The sequence below is a fragment of the Mobula birostris genome, chromosome X (assembly GCF_030028105.1).
Source record: "Mobula birostris isolate sMobBir1 chromosome X, sMobBir1.hap1, whole genome shotgun sequence".
Classification (NCBI taxonomy): domain Eukaryota; kingdom Metazoa; phylum Chordata; class Chondrichthyes; order Myliobatiformes; family Myliobatidae; genus Mobula; species Mobula birostris.
The window spans coordinates 27,338,954-27,359,474 of NC_092402.1; the positions used below are offsets into that span (position 1 = coordinate 27,338,954).

The 20,521-nt window shown below is 46.1% G+C and overlaps 1 long non-coding RNA gene across 2 annotated transcripts in view; it reads right to left on the minus strand.

Moving 5' to 3' along the window:
- The window catches only part of LOC140191562 (uncharacterized), a 58,684-nt gene that overhangs the window by 21,871 nt on the left and 16,292 nt on the right, over positions 1–20,521 (minus strand). Inside the window, exons 3-4 of one of the 2 annotated variants that reach the window (XR_011883837.1) lie at positions 19,216–19,327; positions 11,062–11,242 (exon numbers count right to left, since the gene is read on the minus strand). This is a non-coding gene — a long non-coding RNA (uncharacterized lncRNA). Of the gene's footprint in view, positions 1–9,982; positions 10,119–11,061; positions 11,243–19,215; positions 19,328–20,521 lie in introns of those variants that run through there. The other variant, XR_011883836.1, reaches the window with a different exon arrangement.

Here is a 20,521-nt window from a genome sequence, read left to right on the forward strand (position 1 = left end):
AATAAGGGGAGATCTCATAGAAACATTTCAAATGTTGAAAGGCATGGACAGAGTGGATGTGGCAAAGTTGTTTCCCATGATCGGGGAGTCTAGTACGAGAGGGCATGACTTAAGGATTGAAGGGCGCCCATTCAGAACAGAAATGCGAAGAAATTTTTTTAGTCAGAGGGTGGTGAATCTATGGAATTTGCTGCCACGGGCAGCAGTGAAGGCCAAGTCATTGGGTGTATTTAAGGCAGAGATTGATAGGTATCTGAGTAGCCTGGGCATCAAAGGTTATGGTGAGAAGGTGGGGGAGTGGGACTAAATGGGAGAATGGATCAGCTCATGATAAAATGGCGGAGCAGACTCGATGGGCCGAATGGCTGACTTCTGCTCCTTTGTCTGATGGTCTTATGGTCTTATGGTCTAATGTCACCCCTCCTCCCCTTCCCCCCCCCCATCCCTTTTAAAGCACTGAAATCCAGGAATATTGAGAATCCATTCCTGCCCTAGTGCCAGCCAAGTCTCTGTAATGGCCACTACATCATAATTCCATATTACAGATAAATCCTGTATTAGTCATCTATCCTTCAACAACTCCTACCCCCCCGCCCCCAGATCTATGCTATTCATTGCTTCCGCCCACCAATTCGTATTTAACCTGTAGCAGTATGCTACACACAGCGCTAAAGAAACCACATGTAGTCGGTGAGTTAGAGTTGTGATAAAAGAGATTTATTCAAACTTCGCGGCCTCCTTTAAAGCCTTCCCGTTCCCGCCCTCCCCGGACAGGATTGCTGTGGGGAATGCATAATCACAGACCCTTCCCGCGCGTGGGATTTCCCCCCACTGGTGAAGATGGTCTGGCGCCCTTTTTGGGGCCGGCCTCTCTGCCGGCGCGCGCCAGTTCGGGTGTGCTAGAAAGTGGGTCACCACATAACCCCCCCCCCCAGAACCGGCGATACCTCCCCCAATGTCCACAGTCTGGATCGGCCTCTGTTTGGGAGGTCTGCCCCTGCGCCGCGGTGCCTGAGTCTGGACTGGCTGCGCCAAGTCCACATGGGCCGGTTTGAGTTGGTCCACTGTGAAAACCTTCTCTTTCCCTCCAATGTCCAGCACGTACGTGGACCCGTTGTTCCTGATCACCTTAAACGGCCCCTCGTAGGGCCACTGTAGCGGTGCCCGGTGTCCGCTCCATCATACAAAAAGAAACTTACAGTTCTGCAGGTCTTTGCGTACGCAGGTCGGGCTCTGTCCGTGCTGTGAAGTGGGTATGGGGGCCAGGTTACCGAGCCTCTCCCGTAGTCTGTCCAGAACTGCTGTGGGTTCTTCCTCTTGCCCCCTTGAGGCTGGTATGAACTCTCCTGGGACTACCAGGGGCGCGCCGTACACCAACTCGGCCGACGAGGTGTGTAGATCCTCCTTGGGCGCCATGCGGATTCCGAGCAGGACCCAGGGAAGTTCGTCCATCCAGTTAGGCCCCTCCAGGCGGGCCATGAGAGCCGATTTCAGGTGACGGTGGAAGCGCTCCACTAGTCCGTTCGACTGTGGGTGGTAGGCAGTTGTGTGGTGTAGCTGTGTTCCTAAAAGGCTGGCCATACCTGACCACAAGCTGGAGGTGAACTGGGCGCCCCTGTCGGAGGTAATGTGGGCCGGTCCCCCGAAGCGGGCTACCCAGGTTGCGATCAGTGCTCGGGCACAGGATTCGGAGGTGGTGTCGGTGAGCAGGACTACCTCTGGCCAGCTGGTGAACCGGTCTACGATAGTTAGGAGGTACCGCGCTCCTCACGACACTGGCAGGGGCCCCACGATATCCACATGGATGTGGTCGAACCTCCGGCGGGTGGGTTCGAACCGCTGCGGCGGAGCCTTGGTGTGCCGCTGCACCTTGGCCGTTTGGCACTGCATGCACGTTTTGGCCCATTCACTGACCTGCTTACGAAGTCCATGCCACACGAACCTGTTGGTGACCAGCCGGACGGTTGTCCTGATGGAGGGGTGTCCTAAGTTGTGAATGGACTCGAAAACCCGCCGGCGCCAGGCTGCTGGGACGACGGGGCGGGGTTGGCCGGTAGCTACGTCACATAGTAGGGTCCTCTCACCTGGGCCTATGCGGAGGTCTTGGAGCTGCAAACCGGAGACTGCAGTCCTGTAACTAGGGATCTCATCGTCTGCCTGCTGTGCCTCTGCCAGCGCTGCATAGTCCACCCCCTGGGACAGGGCCTGTATGGTCAGTCTGGAAAGTGCGTCTGCCACGACGTTGTTCTTTCCAGAGACATGCCGGATGTCCGTCGTGTACTCGGAGATGTAGGACAGATGTCGCTGCTGGCAGGACGACCAGGGGTCGGACACCTTAGTGAACGCAAAGGTAAGCGGTTTGTGGTCTGTAAACACAGTGAAAGGCCTACCTTCTAAGAAGTATCTGAAATGCCTGATTGCCAGATATAGTGCCAATAGCTCCCGGTCGAAAGCACTGTATTTGAGTTCGGGTGGTCGTAGGTGTTTGCTGAAGAACGCCAGGGGTTGCCAGCAACCCTCGATGAGTCGTTCCAGCACTCCACCGACCGCTGTGTTGGATGTGTCCACCGTGAGGGCAGTAGGAACGTCCGTTCTGGGGTGCACTAGCATCGCGGCGTTTGCCAAGGCTTCTTTGGTTTTAATGAAAGCGGCTGCAGCCTCTTCGTCCCAGGTAATGTACTTGCCCTTACCCGACATCAGGGTGAACAGGGGGCGCATGGTTCGGGCTGCTGAGGGGAGGAAACGGTGGTAGAAATTCACCATACCCACGAATTCCTGCAGGCCTTTGATTGTGTTGGGTCGGGGGAAGTGGCGGACGGCAGGGTTGCCCCATCTTTGGTAATCCTGTGGCCCAGGAAGTCGATGGTATCTAGTCCGAACTGGCATTTGGCTGGGTTGATTGTAAGGCCGAATTCGCTCAGGCGGGAGTAGAGCTGGCGGAGGTGGGACAGATGCTCCTGCCAACTACTGCTGGCTATGAGGATGTCGTCCAAATAGATGAATGCAAAGTCCAGGTCGCGTCCCACCACGTCCATTAGCCGTTGGAACGTCTGTGTGGCATTCTTTAGACCGAACGGCACTCGGAGGAATTCGAAAAGGCCGAACGGGGTGATAAGTGCTGTTTTGGGGATGTTGTCCGGATGTACCGGGATTTGATGGTATCCCCGGACGAGGTCTACCTTGGAAAAGATCCTTGCGCTGTGTAGGTTTGCTGCGAGCTCTTGAATATGCGGCACAGGGTAGCGTCTAGCGTTGTAGCCTCGTTCAGTCTGCGGTAGTCACCGCATGGTCTCCAGCCCCCCCCCCCCCCGCTGCCTTGGGCGCCATGTGCAGGGGGGAGGCCCATGGGCTGTCGGACCGTCGTATGATCCCCAATTCCTCCATCTTCTTGAATTCCTCCTTTGCCAGTCGGAGCTTGTCCGGGGGGGAGCCTTGGAGCACGGGCGTGGAGGGGCGGTCCCTGGGTCGGGATGTGGTGCTGTACTCCGTGTCTGGGCATGGCTGCCGTGAACTGCGATGTCAGTACCGATGGGAAATCCGCCAGGACCCTGGTGAATTCATCGTCGGACAGCGTGATAGAGTCCAGGTGTGGGGCTGGCAACTTTGCTTCACTCAGGGAGAACGTTTGAAAAGTCTTGGCGTGGACTAATCGCTTCCCTTGCAGGTCGACCAGCAGGCTGTGGGCTCGTAGAAAATCCGCCCCCAGGAGTGGTTGGGCCACGGCGGCCAGTGTGAAGTCCCACGTGAACCGGCTGGAGCTGAACTGTAGCCGCACCGTGCGGGTGCTGTAGGTCCGTATTGTGCTGCCATTTGCGGCCCTCAGGGTGGGTCCCAGTTCTCTGTTGCGGGTGTCATAACTCGTTGGAGGTAAGACGCTGATCTCCGCTCCAGTGCCAACCAAAAAGCAGCGTCCCAACTGCTTGTCCCAGACGTACAGGAGGCTGTCTTGATGGCCAGCCGCCGTAGCCATCAGCGGCGGCTGGCCCTGGTGTTTCCCGGGAATTTGCAGGGTGGTCTGCAGCAGCGGGCCTCTGTGCCCCACCGCTGGTGGTAGAAACACCATTGTTCGTTGAGCTCCTCACTCCCAACGCCGGGTTTTGTAGGCTCTGCTGCCAGGCCTGGTCTGGTCTGTCGTTGGGCACGTGGCTTGGTGATCTGTGCGATAGACGCCCCTCTCTCTTTCCTGGCACTCCACAGCACATCTGCCTGGGCCGCCACCTCCCGGGGGTTGCTGAAATCTGCGTCGGACAGCAGCAGGCATATGTCCTCGGGCAGTTGCTCTAGGAACGCCTGCTCAAACATGAGGCAGGGTTTGTGTCCTTCAGCCAGGGCCAGAATCTCGTTCATTAATGCTGACGGCGGCCTGTCTCCCAAACCATCCAGGTGCATTAAGCGACTGTATAAACTCCTCAACTTGTGCAGCAGTCTCCTGGTCGAGTGAGCTCAGCACGTAGTAGTAGCGAGTGAACTCCGAGGTTATCTGCCTAATGTGGAATTGTGCTTCTGCTTGTTCGAACCATAGGCAAGGTCGCAGTTTCCAGAAGCTTGACAGTTTTAACGAAACTGCGTGAACAGACGCAGCGTCGGTCACCTCTGGTCCAAATATCGTTTGGGCTGTCAGGGTCACCAATTGTAGCGGTGTGCTACACACAGCGCTAAAATAACCACACGTAGTCGGTGAGTTAGAGTTGTGATAAAAGAGATTTATTCAAACTTTGCGGCCTGCTTTAAAGCCTTCCCGTTCCCGCCCTCCCTGGGCGGGACTGCTGTGAGGAATGCATATTCCCAGACTTTTTCCATGTGTGGAATTTTCCCCCTGCTGGTGAAGATGACCTGGCACCCTTTTTGAGGCCGGCCTCTCTACCGGCGCACGCCGGGTCGGGTGTGCTAGGAAGTGGGTCGCCACAGACCCATGATTTATACCCACCCACAATCTGTCATTTTACCTCACTGATGAAGGTCCTGATTTCCATTACCCAGTCCTAATCACTGACCATCCCATTCCTATCACCCAGTTCCTGATTACAAGTCTAGTTCGATGCTTCATTGTCTGTATTGAAGTGGTCTTAGAATGTCCTGTTTAGAAAATTATTTCTGGTAATCCCACTATGATGTCCCCAGATTATTTAACTGGACTATATTATTTGTCGAAGAGTATTAACATCAAATTTCTTCCTTTTCCAACAAACATGTTGCATTTGTTTTATTCCCCAGATGAAATGTGACCTGGTCTTATTGGGGACACAAACGTGCTTTTGGAGCTCTATTAAAAATAACATCTCTTTATGTTACTTATGTGAAAGAGCATTGTCACAACGTCTTTCTTCATGTGATTTCCTTCATGTGAACAACGTCAGGACTAGTACAACTTCATTATTTAGTGCAGGGGTCCCCAGCCTTTTTTGCACTGCGGACTGGTTTATTATTGACAATATTCTTGCAGACCGGCCGACCGGGGCGGTGGAGGGGGGGGGCACGGGGTAGGGTTGCCAATGGACAAGAGTAGCAGTCAAGTGCATTGTGTTTACCCCAAGAAAGACTACAATGACCATGAAGCCTTGCGCAGGCACCTGTGTGCACATGCATAATGTGCGCATGCATGTACATGCCGATTTACTTCTACAAATTGTTTTTGGCAATTCTGTTCAGTGAAACTACACTGTACATACATTATTTCTACTTTATATAGGCTGTGTATTTATCATATCATTCCTGCTTTTACTATATGTTAATGTTATTTTAGGTTTTATGTGTTATTTGGTATGATTTGGTAGGTTATTTTTTGGGTCTGGGAACACTCAAAAATTTTTCCCATATAAATTAATGGTAACTGGTTTTTCACTTTATGTCACTTTGGCACGAAAGGTTTCATAAGAACGTTCTACCTTAGCGGGGGAAATATGGGACAAGGGAGATCCCGTATGGGACAAACCAATTTAGCCCAATATATGGGGTGTCCCAGCTAATACGGGACAATTGGCAACCCTTGCGGGGGAAGGGTGGTGTTAATCACGACCGGAATATAGGTGATAAGTCAACCATAAAACACTTATAAGTGGCTAAAACACTCAATTTCATTTCTAAAAGGGTTTATCTAACGAATTTAATATTAAACACACAGCGCATATTTTCATCGCATGAATATAGTGATAAGACATTTATAAGTCACGTATAAGTCAATAGCACCATAACATTTTAAGTAACGTTTGGATATTAAACACACAGCATATATTTTCCCCCGTATGAACATATAAAATCATTGCAACACGCCAATATTGCTGAATCAGTGGGAGCCCTGGGCATGTTTTCCTGCAACAAGATGGTGACATCAAGGGGTGATGGGAGACAGCGATACTCGAAGGGGGTTCCTTATGTCCAGTGTATTCCGCAATTTAGTTTTCGTTGCAGAAAACCCCGCTTCGCAGAGATACGTTGGAAATGGAAGCAACGTTTTCAGTGCTTTCGTGGATATCTCAGGATATTTAGCCTTGACTTTGATCCATAATGCCAGCAGAGATGTTATGTCAAACATACTTTTCAGCCCACTGTCATTTGCAAGCTCGAGGAGTTGATCTTCTTCCCGCGCTGACATGGATGACAAGTGGGTTATGACCTCACATGCGTTCAATTTCAACAATGCGTGACAGGGAATGAGGAAAGGTGCAGCTGACTCATATCGCCAAATCATATTGTTTCCTCGCGGCCCAGTAGCGCATGCTTTGCGGCCTGGTGCAGGTCCGCGGCCCGGTGGTTGGGGACCACTGATTTAGTTAACATTTTCCTCCAATGAAAATTGTTCTATCACTCCAAACAAACAATTCATAACCTAACATTTTCACATACTTTAATAAAAAAATTAAGCATGAATCTGCAAAAACAAAAAATTGAGGCAAATTCTTCCAATTAAAAATTCCATTATTTTCACACTTTTATATATAAAAATGTCACATTGGATTAAAGATCAAAAAAGTTAAATGATGGGAGCCAACTGTAATTAAAACTGAAATCACTTCTAACATAAATGGTGTTTTCAAAAATAAAACAGCTATTTAGCAGTAATGAGAGAGCACAGTTTTTGATTTGATGTAACAGCTTGATGCCGAATGCTCTCTTCTGTTATTACCTTCACTGAGATTTATTACTGAATTTTGGTTTATGGTGCAGAGCACCCAATTGCCTTTTGGTTTATGCCTTCGTTCATCTTAACTTCCTTATAGTAAGAACAGGCTGTAAAACAGTTCAATCGTCTCTCTGTAAATCACATGTAACTAATGCAAGGTTCAGACACTGTTTTGCACAAAATTTTATTTCTGGGTGTGACAGCCTCAGTCAGAAGCCTAATGTCTGCTGGAAATTTCCTAATCTCTCTTTTATCAGAGAATGGAGGCAGCTTAAATTTAGCTGAAGTAAGTTTCTGATCTTGCTTTGGCAGGGGTGCTCAGAGACTGGATGTGGGATAAAGTACCAAAAGAGAGACAAGAAGAAAGACGGAGAGGCAGAGGTAGAGAGAGAGGCACAGAGAAAAAAATAGAGAGACAGAGACAGAGAGAGAGGTAGAGAGAGTGAGAGAGACAAGGAGAGAGAAAGAAAGATACAGAGAGAGATTATTTCTGTGCTGTATGGTTCTGAAATTTGCTGGCTCATTAATATGGGATGTTACTTTTCTTGTAAGCCTGACTGAAAAAATGAGGATTTCCAGAATAGACATAACTTCTTAAAAGAAGCATTGGTGGTGTCAGAACCCGACTTTCCTGAAGAATTGCCAACAGCCCAGTATAGTACAAGAATTCCCATGCCAAGGATGGAGGGAGTTCATTCTGCCCCCCCCAGGCTCTTTAAGAGGGACAATAAGAGGCTGATCAGCCTCTGCAGTCTGTTCCATCATTCAATTAAATTATGGTTGGTTTACCTACTTACGTATTCCCCAAATTTAGAGTAATTTGTGTGTTATTGTTAAAAAAAATAGTTCATGAATGTATTCAGCTAGACTCCAGTCTCACATCAATGTATTTTGTGCTCAGTGCCAAGTCAACACCTCAAAAGCAACTAGTAACAAGCAAGAAATGGTGCCCATCTAAGTGGAACTGAAAGAGACGTGGACATGTGGGAGAAAAAGTTTCTGCCTCAAAGGCATTTGTCAGTGATACTTTGGGAGGTGCCGAGGGGAGGGATTCTCAGAAAGGATGCAGAGGAGATTTACCAAGATGTTGCTGGGATGGAACATTTTGGTTTTGATAAGAGTCCAGTATCTTTTGCCCTTCAAATAGAAGAGGTGTGGGGGGATGTGAAAGAGATGTACAAAATTATAAAGGGCATAGAAAGAATGGAGAATGGGGAACACTTCCCTACAACAGGGAGACATCTAAAAACAGACGGCACAGGTTTAAGGTAAAGGGGGCCTGAGGAAAATTACTTCCACCCAGAGAGTGGTTAGGATCTGGAAAGTACTGCTGAAGAGAGTCTTAGAGGTAGGTACCTTCACGACATTGAAGAACCATCTGGAGAGCATGTGGATTGCCAGGGCACAGAAGGCTACAGTTCAAATAGGTGGGATAAGTATAGATGGGTACTTATGGTCAGTGTGGACATGCTGGGCCAAAGGACCTGTCTCTGTGCTATGTGATTATGAAATTGGCCATCCATTAATATTGGAAGCTACATAGCTACATAGAGAAGTGTACTGAGGATGTTACCATCATAAAACACATCTGAGTGAGGGCAAATCAGAAGCCATTGCTTACTGCAGAGGCCCATGCCAGGCTGAGGGATCCTGATGCTGCCTTTAAATCAGGTGATGCGACAGCTCTCAGGGAAGCAAGAAATGTGCTTTCCCTCTCCACCAGGAAGGTGAAATGGAAGCACACTCAGAGAATTTACAGTCACTGCTGTGATACCAGAGACTTGAGGAGCATGTGGCAAGGATTGCAGAGAATTACAGAATACAAGTCTACCCTGCGTGTCAGTGACCAGGAAGCTTCACTCCCTGAGAGGCTGAATGTCTTCTACGCCCAGTTTGATGTGCAGAACAAAGTGCTGGCAAGGAAGGCAGCCCTCCCCCCCTGGGGAGAAAACACTTTGTCTGGCTGAAGCTGAGGTGAGAAAGACCCTGGCTAGAGTCAACCCATGCAAAGATGCAGGGCCTAATGATATACCTGGTCAGTTTCTGAAAGACTGTGCAGCCAGCTGGTGGAGGTGCTGATAGATATATTCAACATCTCTCTGGAAAATCCCATTGTACTCTCAGTTTTCAAGGTGGCAACATCATCTCATTGCCAAAGAAGAAAATAGTAACCTGCCTAAATGACTATCATCCAGTGGCATTAACATCAACCATTATGAAATGCTTTGAGCAGCTGGCACACATTAATACCTTGCTTCTGGCTACATTGGACCCTTTCCAGTTTGCTTATTGCTCAAAGCGATCCACTGACAAAGCAATAGCCTCTGCCCTCTGCTCTGTCCTGACCCACTTGGAAAATAGGGTCTCATATGCCAGATCGTTGATCATAGACTTGATTGTTGATCATAGAGAGGCTCCCTCTACCCCATCTTAACTGCACTTTATAGGAGCACCAGTGAGAGCGTCCTGACAAGTTGCATCTCCATCTGGGATGGGAGCAGCCGAGCATCAGACTGGAAGTCCCCACAAAGGACCGTGAGAATGGCCGAGAGGATCATCGGGGTCTCCCTACCATCCATCGGGGGCATTTCTCAGGAGCGCTGCATACACAGGGCCCTTAGTATTCTCAAGGATCCCACCCATCCGTCCAGCATCCGCTTTGACTTTCTACCATCAGGCAAGAGACTCCGATACATAAAAATATGAACAGTCACGATGAGAAACAATTTCTTCCATCAAGCCATTAGGAAGAAAAATATTCAATGTGTCACTGGTTAATCTGACCTGTACCTTACAATATTTAATATTAATGCACTTTAGTTTGTTATTTATGTGTGATTCATCTGTACATTTTATCCTTACCTTCATAAGATATTGTGTGTTATGTGTACTACTGGATTTCTGTTGGTGAAAGGACTATGCTGTAGTCCAGAACCTCTCGGATACCATTCAGCAGATCACAGGGATTCTTTGCTTCGTATGCAACTTGGCGGAAAATCTGGGAAAACAGAATGAGCCTCTTCATTTAAATTTTCCACCACTAAGAAAGTACCTTCCTCCTTCATCATTGAGCAGCTGAGGGAGACCAGTAGGCACAGGAGCAGTGGACCCACTTTAGTTCTAAAATATTACTACTGTGTATACTTTAAGTATCTAGAAAACTATATAGAAAGTTCTGTTCAAGGAGGTTGATGCAACAGTGGCTGACAAGGAAAGTCAAGAACACCATAAAAGCCAAGGAGATGGCATATATTAGAGTAAAAATTAGTGGGAAGTTCGAGGATTGGGAAGCTTTTCAAAACCAACAGAAGGCAACTAAAAAGCCATAAGGAGGGAAAAGATGAAATATGAAGGTAAATTAGCCAATAATATCAAGGAGGATACCAAAAGTTTTTTAAGATATATAAAGAGTAAAAGTGGCCTCTGATCGGATGAGAACAGATAATAGAAACATGATTCTTTTGAAAATTAAGCATAATATGAGATAAAGCCCCACTGAGGTAATTCAGCTAAAGCATGCATCATTGACTTCACTCACTATTGATTGGCAGTTGCATTAACTTGGTTATCATTTATTATTAGTAATAGAGTGTCCAGCATTTGAATTACTATATGTCATACCAAACACTTCAATTCCTGACTCTGTAAACAATTAAAACAGTTAGTGCATTGAATGTATTCACACTCTGCCTTGAGCTTCACTAGCTAACCTTGGAAAAGAAATATTACCTTAAACATGTATTCCCCTTGTTATGAACCCTATGAGTACACAACTCTCAATGCAATTCTCAAATTTTGAATCAGATGGAAGCTCCATTATAGTTATAATGGTGCTTCTATGTAAATGAAGCATTGATCTGGATCCGAAAGACTTTGTCAATTTCCAGCAGTTATGACAGATATGTTAAGTTTTCCAAGTTGCAGGAAGTTTCCATATCTTGTCTGACATTAAAGTTGAAAATGACCGCCCAATTTCATGATAGTCCATGTTGGAAGTTTTGGGTGCCAGGAATACTACGATGAATCGGGTAGGGATGGAAACCTCCAGGACTGACTCCAAACAAACGGCCTCCTCCAAACGCACAAAGGCTATTGCTGGGCAAGTCAGTGATTCCAAACAACCTGCCAAAGGGGGAGATGGCTGTGAATATCTTTGATATATCATCCACATCCAATTCAGTTCACTGTCTAGGCAAGGATAAATTTGAGAACAAAGCCTTAGAATTATTCACTTCATTAATTTATACTAACAGGCCAACATAACTTGAACATAAAATCGGAATCTCTTTCAAATAGTTTGGAGAATAAAAGTGCTTAAATAGGTATTGGTGATCGGAAGATGGAGGAAAACAGCAGTGTTCAGAATTAAAGGTACAGTAAATAAAAGACACGAGTGTAAGAAGTTCAAGTTTTACAAGAAGGATAAGATCTTCTTTGTAATGAAGTGGTATTAAAGGTATGTTGCTGAAATCAAAGGCAACATAGTAACATTGCAGAAACACAGAGCATAAACATGTGTTTATGTTATCAAACATGAAATGCTTTGAGCGGCTGGTCATGGCACACATTAAAACCTTAATTCTGGCTACATTAGACCCATTTCCGGTTTGCTTATTGCTCAAATCGATCCACTGATGATGCAATAGCCTCTGCCCTACCCCCTGTTCTGTCCCACCTGGAAAATGGGGTCTCATACACTAGACAACTGTTTATAGACTTAAGTTCAGCATTTAACACCATCATACCCTAGAAACTGTCCTCCCTGGGTCTCAACACCTCCCTCTGCAATTGGATACTGGACTTCTTAACAGTAAGGCCACTGTCAGTCCGTGTGGGCAGCAATGTCTCTCGTCCCATTACACTGAGCCCCGGCGCTCCCCAAGGTTATACACTCAGCCCGCTGCTGCTCACACTGCTGACGCATGACTGTGTCACAGGATCCAGCTCAAACCGTGTCACCAAGTTTGTGGGTGACACGTCAGTGGTTGGCCTTGTCAAGAACGATGATGAGACAGAGTATGGAGAGGAAGTGGAGTGGCTACTGGATTGGTGTGAGAAAAACAACCTATGCCTGAATGTGGAGAAGACAAAGGAAATCATTGTGGACTTCAGGAAGCTGCAGACAAACCATCCCCCTCTGGAATACACAGAGAGTTCAGTGCACCAAGTTCCTGGGAGTTCACATCACCTGGTCCCTTGATATCACCTCCTTGAACAAGAAAGCACAGCAGCGCCTTTACTTCCTAAGAAGATTGAGGCAAAAGAGGCTCCCTCCCCACTCCCCCAACCCTGACTGCGTTTCACAGGCGAAGGGTCAGAATGCATCCTGACGAAGGGTCTCGGCCTGAAACGTCGACTGTACCGCTTCCTAAAGATGCTGCCTGACCTGCTGTGTTCACCAGCAACTTTGATGTGTGTTGCTTGAATTTCCAGCATCTGCAGAATTTCTGTTGTTTGCATTTCACAGGAGCACCATTGACAGTATCCTGACAAATTGCATCTCATTCCTCATTCTGGTATGGGAGCAGCCAAGCATCAGACTGGGAGTTCCTATAAAGGAGTGTGAGAACAGCTGAGAAGATCATAGGGGTCTCCCTACCATCCATCAGGGACATTTCTCAGGAGCGTTCCATACGCAGGGACCTTAGCATCATTAAGGATCCCACCCATCCCTCCAGCATCCTCTTTGACTTTCTACCATCAGGCTGGAGACTCCGATACATAAACACAAGAACGGTCAGGATGAGAAACAGTTTCTTCCTCCGGCCGCATCGTATTCGATGTATCACTGGTTAATCTGTTCTGTACCTTCCAATATTTAATATTAATGCACTTTACTTTGTTATTTATGTATGATTCATCTGTACATTTTATCCTTACCTTCATAAGTTACCATGTGTCACGATCGAGGGGTAAATAAGAGGAGGTATCCGCGAGTTGTCGCTGTGCCTCAGCAAGGTAGAGGTCAGTACGCCAGACTACAACAGCACCCCCCTTATCGGCGGGTTTAATAATAAGGTTAGGATTAGTGCGGAGGGAGTGGAGAGCAGAGCGTTCGGAAGGAGTGAGGTTGGAATGGGGACAAGGTGCGGTGAAGTCGAGACGGTTGATGTCCCGTCGGCAGTTAGCAATAAAGAGATCCAGAGAAGGCAGAAGACCAGAGCGGGGTGTCCATGAAGAAGAGGAGGGTTGAAGACAGGAGAAGGGGTCATCGGTGGGGGTGGAAGAGTCCTTGCCGAAGAAGTAGGTTCGGAGACGGAGACGACGGAAGAAAAGTTCCACATCATAGCGAACACGGAACTCGCTGAGGTGTGGGCGAAGGGGGACAAAGGTGAGGCCCTTACTGAGGACAGAGCGTTCTGCCTCCGACAGTTGAAGGTCGGAGGGTATGATAAAGACCTGGCACGGATGAGAGCTGGGTTCGGTGGGGGGGGGGGGAGGGGGGAGGCTGGTGGTGTCAGTGGAAAGGGGAGGTTTGGGGTGAGAGGAAGATGGAGCCTCTGAGTACCCAGGAGCTGACGATGGGATCTGAGGGAGACCGGCCTAGTTGGCCTAGTAATTTAGTCTTTTTAGTAATTCAACTACAAGGCAATATATTGTAAAAGTTTATTTGTCTTTCTTTATTGTTTCATGACCGAATGTGAAAGTAACAGAGTAATGTAAATGTGTTAATCTCTGTTCATGTAGCCTGAGCGAGGACAACTCATTTCAAGGTCTAGCCTATTTGTGTTTGGAAGTTAAGCACATGTCTGCCAAACGTGAGTATATCTCTTAGTTGAGATGAGATATACAGTATTTGTTCATATTTTGATGTTGTGTATAAGGTGCAGGGTTGGTGGGATTCCAATGGTGTTTGTATTTTTTTTTGGAATTGTCACTACTGTATTGATTTTGTATATTTTGTTTTAGTTTTTTTTTCATACTGCATACGTAACTAGGGTGTGGTCTGAAACTAAGCTGAGATTGTAACAGCAGGAACTGTGTTTATTTTTAAAATACATGCTGTTGTTTTTATTTTGATACTTTCTGCATTAAGATATCTAAAAGAGATAAAGGAATTAAAGACCTGAAAAAGTATTTGTTGTCCTGCGTGTGTATTTTTACTCCAAAATTGTTAAATCTTTTCCTTACAATATTTAATATTAATTCATTTTAGTTTGTTATTTATATGTAATTCATCTGTAGATTTATTGTCACCTTCATAAGATATCAGGTGTAATGTGTACTACTGCATTACAGCTGGTTTGAAGAAACATCTCATTTCTATATATGTTATATACATGACAGTAGTTAAATAAAAATCAGCTTACCTTGACTTGATCCTGTAAAACTGACAGAAATAGGGATTCTCAGAACAGACACAATTTCTTAAAAGGAACATTGGCAATGTCAGCAGCTAGATTTTCTGAAGCTCCATGCCACATGAGCAGAATTCTGTGGAGGTTATGGCTAAAGACGTGAGATAAGAACTTGGTTCTCCTCACCCTGGACCTATATTGAATGACCACAGGTCATTACTCCATTTGAATCGTAATGGGCCTAGTACCAGGTTCCAGTGATCCAGTCGTAACCAGCCTGACCTTCTGAATCCGAGACTAGATCGAGGTTCATATCCAGCTCGAGATGCAGAAGCCTGCACAGGTGTGAGCCATACCATAGGATACAGCACAGTTATATCAAATCATAACATTGCAGTACAATACTGATCTCTCAATATAGTACTGGTGGCTATGGATTTATCTACATATATCACAGGGGTACTTGTTGAGCACAGGACTAGCACCTAGTGACTTTAGATGTTAGTCCTGTACTAGTCCTGTCTGTCACTATAATATTGGGCACAGCACCAGTGGGCACAGGAGCATTGCTGGAACGGTCTGCAATTTCAGGGAGCACTTTCAAAAAGCTGGTACAGGTTCAGTGGGTTGTGAGATCTTTTTCTGATTCACCATCTGTCCTAGTTTCTTTTGTGCCTTGTAGTCTTGTGAAAAACAAACACTGGAGCACAGTACTGACAGGCACAAGGACCTGAGAAATAACCAGATAATGCTGCGACATCAAAATCAATAGTTTTTGAGAGTGAAAGAGGAAAGAATGTTTATAGCTTGCTGACCAAGGGGATATTGGACAACATTTCTCTCTGATAGGAAAGTGTGAAACATCCCGAACAAAACTTTGCTTTTATATGCAACACACTCAAAATGCTGGAGGAACTCAGCTGGCCAGGCAGCATCTATGGTAAAAAGTACAGTCAACGCTTCAGTCCAAGACCCTTCAGCAGGACTGGAGAAAGAAAGATGAAGAGGAGAGTTAAAAGGTGGGGAGAGGGGAGTGAGAAACACCAGGTACAATGTGAAACCGGGAGAGGGAGGGGTGGAGTAAAGAGCTGGGAAGTTGATTGGTGAAAGAGGTACAGGGCTGGAGAAGGGAGAGTCCAATAGGATAGGACAGAAGGCCATGGAAGAAAAAAAGGAGGAGGAGCACCAGAGGGAGGCAATGGGCAGGCAAGGAGATAACGTGAGATAAGGTGGGAGAGGGAATTGGGAATGGTGAAGGAGAGTTACTGGAAGTTTGAGAAGTTGATGTTCATGCCGTCAGGTTGGAGGCTACCCAGACAGAATATAAGATGTTGTTCCTCCAACCTGAGTGTGGCCTCAGTGCAACTGTAGAAGAGGCCATGGATTGACATATTAGGATGGGAATGGGAAATGGAATTAAAATGGTTGGCTACTATGAGATCCCGCTTTTTCCGGCTGATGGAGTGTGTGCGCTCGGGGAAGGGGTCTCACAATCTATGTCGGGTCTCACCGTTATACAGGAGGCCACAGTATATGACCTCAATAGACTCATAGGTGAAGTGTTGCCTCACCTGAAAGGTCTATTACAGGGACTGAATGGTGGTGAGGGAGGAGGTGTAGGTGCAGGTGTAGCACTTGTTCTGCTTACAAGGATATGTGCCAGGAGGGAGATCAGAGGGACAAATGGACAAGGGAGTTGCATAGGGAGCAATCCCTGCCGAAAGCAGAAAGTGTGGGGGGGTGAAAGACATGCTTGGAATTCCGTTGGAAATGGTGGATGTTATTGAGAATTATATGCTGGAGATGGAGGCTGGTGGGGTGGTAGGTGAAGACAAGAGGAACCCTATCCCTGGTAGGGTGGTGGGAGAATGGGATAAGAGCAGACATGCGTGAAATGGAAGAGGTGCAGTTGAGGGCACCGTTAATGATGGAAGAAGGGAATAGTTCCCGCACCCTGCACCTCCCGTTTCTACCTTCTACCCAAGATCCACAAAGCCACTTGTCCAGCTCCAACAAGTAAACAAACTGCTTCCAGTTTATAAAAAAACATATATAATGGAGCCAAGGTTTATGACAGTAATAAATTGAATTCAAGGCTTGCCCTTTTCAGTTTCAGATTTCTTTATCACATGAACATGAAAACGTACAGTGAAACCTCCCTGCTCCTAAACCCAAACCTGGTCCATCACCCCCACCCACCTCTCTGAGCCGTGACCTCGATTGAGACTGCAGCTCAGCGCCATCCTGACCGGATGCCAATTTAACATTCTTTACCCCAGCAGGATGACTGGATGCTCTGGATGTGAAACTGATTTGCATTGAAGGATCTTTGGCTTGAGCAACAGGCGCAAGTAGTAAAAGTGTTAGCTCTTTTGTTAGTTGAGAAAACTTGGTGAAAGGCCAAGAGTTGCAATGAGACCATAAGACATAGGAGCAGAATTAGGCCATTCAGCCCATCGAGTTTTCTCCACCATTCCATAATGGCTGATCCCAGATCCCACTCAACCCCATACACGAAGAGTATGTTCACAGAAAGAGGGGGAAGAAGTTTCCCCTCAAGTTCCCCTTAAGCTTTTCACCTTTTACCCTTAACCCATGACCTGTAGATGTAGTCTCGCCCAACCTCAGTGGAAAAAGTTTGCTTACATTTAACCTATCTATACCCCTCATAATTTTGCATATCTCTATCAAATCTTCCTTCAATCTTCTAATTTCTTAAGTGGGAGGGCAAGCAGTCAGGGGTTGCAGTCCACATCGGTACATGGGTAAACACCCAAATGATCTTCAAACTGCAAATCACAGGCTCCACCTCATATACCGTCTGGGTAGTCTCCAGCCTCTTGGTATGAACATTGAATTCTCTAATTTCCGGTAATTCCCTCCCCCTCCGTTCCCCTATCCCTTTGTCACTCTGCCTTCTCCCCCAGCTGCCTACCACCTCCCTCATTGTTCTGCCTCCTTCTACTACCCATTGTGTTTTCCCCTATTCCCCTTCACCTTTCCTGCCTATCACCTCCCTGCTTCCCCTCCCCCACCCCTTTATCTTTCCCCTTACTGGTTTTTCACCTGGAACCTACCAGCCTTCTCCTTCCCACCCTCCCCCCACCTTCCTTATAGGGCCTCTGCCCCTTCCCTCTACAGTCCTGACGAAGGGTTCCGGCCCGAAACGTTGACTGATCATTTCCACCGATGCTGCCTGACCTGCTGAGTTCATCCAGCATGTTATGAGTGTTGCTTTGACCCCAGCATCTGCAGAGTATTTTGTGTTTACAAATCACAGGCTCCAACAGTTCCAGAATCACATTCAAGACGAATAAAATAATGGAATCCAAGAATGTTGAGTTGCCGCTCCTGCTCCTCCAGCAACCAAGTCTCACTAAGGGCTACAATGTCATAATTCCAGGTGCTGATCCATGTCCTGAGCTCATCTGCCTTTCTTACAATACTCCTTGCACTGAAATATATGCAACTCATAACATTAGTCCCACCATGGTCAACCTTTTGTTTCCTGACTTTGTATATTGGGTAAACAACATCAGCCTCCACAACCTCTCCACTATCTGTTCTAGCACTCTGGTTCCCATCCCCCTGCAACTGTAGTTTAAATCCCACCGTGCAGCACAAGCAAACCTTCCCATTAGGATATTAGCCTGCCTCCAGTTCAGGTGCAAATCATTTCTGCTGTACAGGTCTCACCTTCCCTGGAAGAAAGCCCAATAATCCAAAAATCTTGGCATTCCCTCCTAACACCAGCTCCTTAGTCATGTGTTAAACTGTACGATTTTCCTATTTCTGGCCTCACTAGCAGGTGGCATGGGTAGCAATCCTGAGATCACAACGCTGGAGGTTCTGCCCTTTAATTTAGCACCTAACTCCCTGAACTCACTTTACAGAACCTCATCATTCTTCCTATTTATGTCATTGGTAAAGTCCTTTCTGTAAAGTCTGTGTGCTCTGGGTTTTCTTAAACACTATAAAGAAATGAGCAGCTTCTCCATGAAGTAATGGCTGGATTGAAACTGAACAAAGTTCAGAGAGAGTTGCAACATCAGTGAATGGAGACACCAGAGGACATGAAATACCTTCCTGGGCTAATTTATGACATGAATTATGTCATTTTTACCTGATGCTAAATATATGTGATCATAATCCCACAAGCATAGTTGTGCAAGAGGTGGAGCTGCATCCTCACAGCTACAGGGGTCTGGTTAAGGACATCTGGCATGTCCCCGATGACCCTCAATATTTTTACAAATGCATCATAGAAAGCATCCTATCCAGATGCATCACAGCTTGGTAGAGCAACTGCTCTGCCCAGGATCACAAGAAACTACAGAGAGTTGTGAATGCAGCTCAGTCCATCATTCTAACAAACCTCCCTCCATTGACTCCAAAAACATTTCTCACTACCCCAGGAAAGCAATGAACATAATCAGAGACTTCACTCTTCCCATCAGACAGAAGACGCAAAGCTTGAGAGCATGAACCACCAAGCTTAAGGACAGTTTCTACCCCGCTGTTATCAGACTCTTGTGCAGAAATGTCATACTCTGAAAGATGAACTCATAATCTCTCATTCATTGCCCTTGCACCTTACACATCACCAGGTTCAGGAACAGTTATCACCCCTCAACCATCAGGAACAGTTATCACCCCTCAACCATCAGGCTCTTGAAGCAGAGGGGATAACTTCAATCAACTTCACTTGCCCCATCATTGACTGTTTCCACAACCTATAGATTCATTTACAAGGACTCTTCATCTCATGTTCTCGATGTTTATTGTTTACTTACTTACTGTTTTTTTCTCTTTTGTATTTGCAGTTTGATGTCCTTTGCACATTGGCTGTTTGTCTGTCCTGTTGGGCATGGTCCTTCATGGATTCTATTGTGTTTCTTGAGTCTCAGGGCTGCATAGGGTGACATATATGTCCTTTATAAATTTACTTTGTACTTTGTGCTTGTGTTTTATTTGTCTACCCGCATCTTCTCTGTAATTGTAACACTATGTTCTGCATTCAGTTTACCTTTTCACTCCCTTCATGTACTTACAGTATGTATGGAACAGAAACAAAAGCTTTTCACTGTATCTTTGTACATGTGACAATTCTAATTGCAATCCAGGTTTGATCCTGACCTCAGATGTTGAGGTGTGGAGCTTGCATGTTCTCCCTGAGACCACATGAATTTCCGTTGGCTATTCTGGTATCCTCCCATTTCCCAAATACTACTTGCGGGTTAATTGGCTTCTATGGACTACCTCGTTGTGTTGGCAAATGAAAAAAAATCAAAAGAGAGCTATAGCATGCAAAGGAATAATTTGCATGCAATAGAGAAATTGGAAAAAGGGAAATGGAACAGATGGGATTGTTCTTCTGGGAGGAAGTATGGACCCAATAGACTGAATGGCCTTCATAAGTCCCTAACTCAATAAATTTAAGGAAATGGTGTACATAAAGGCAAGTCTATTATACTACAACTGAAAATATCCAGTGGCTTTACAAGTACTGTAGATATTTCTGTAAAGGACTTATGAGCAGCTCTAATACAAGATGACAAGCTTCTAATTGACAAGAACAAGATACACCAGGGCAAAAGAGCTATAAGCAATAGTACCCAGATGTGAGAAATTCCACACCCATCTCTGAGGAAGGAAATTTGTTATAGGAACTGATACCGACTCCTGGGACAATTCTACAGGAAGACCCTATGTAGAATGTCAACAAGACAGCAGATACTATTTTGATGAAGAATGTGATGAAAAGAAATGGTTCTAGATGATGCTCTATCTCACCTATCACGAAAAGAGAAGCCAGAGATGGAAGCTCAAGGTCTGAAGGTACACGACCCAGTAAGTAAGAATAACCAAACCTTGCCTCATTGTACCTCAGAATTACACTTCTCAAATTGATAAATTTCCCAGCTGAAGTACTAATTGACAAAAGCACAAGATGTCTTTACCAAGCAAATTCTATTCAATAGGTACATTTAATGTCAGAGAAATGTATACAATATACAGCCTGAAATACTTTTTCTTTGCAAACATCCACAAAATCAGAGGAGTGCCCCAAAGAATAAATGACAGTTAAAATGTTAGAACCCCA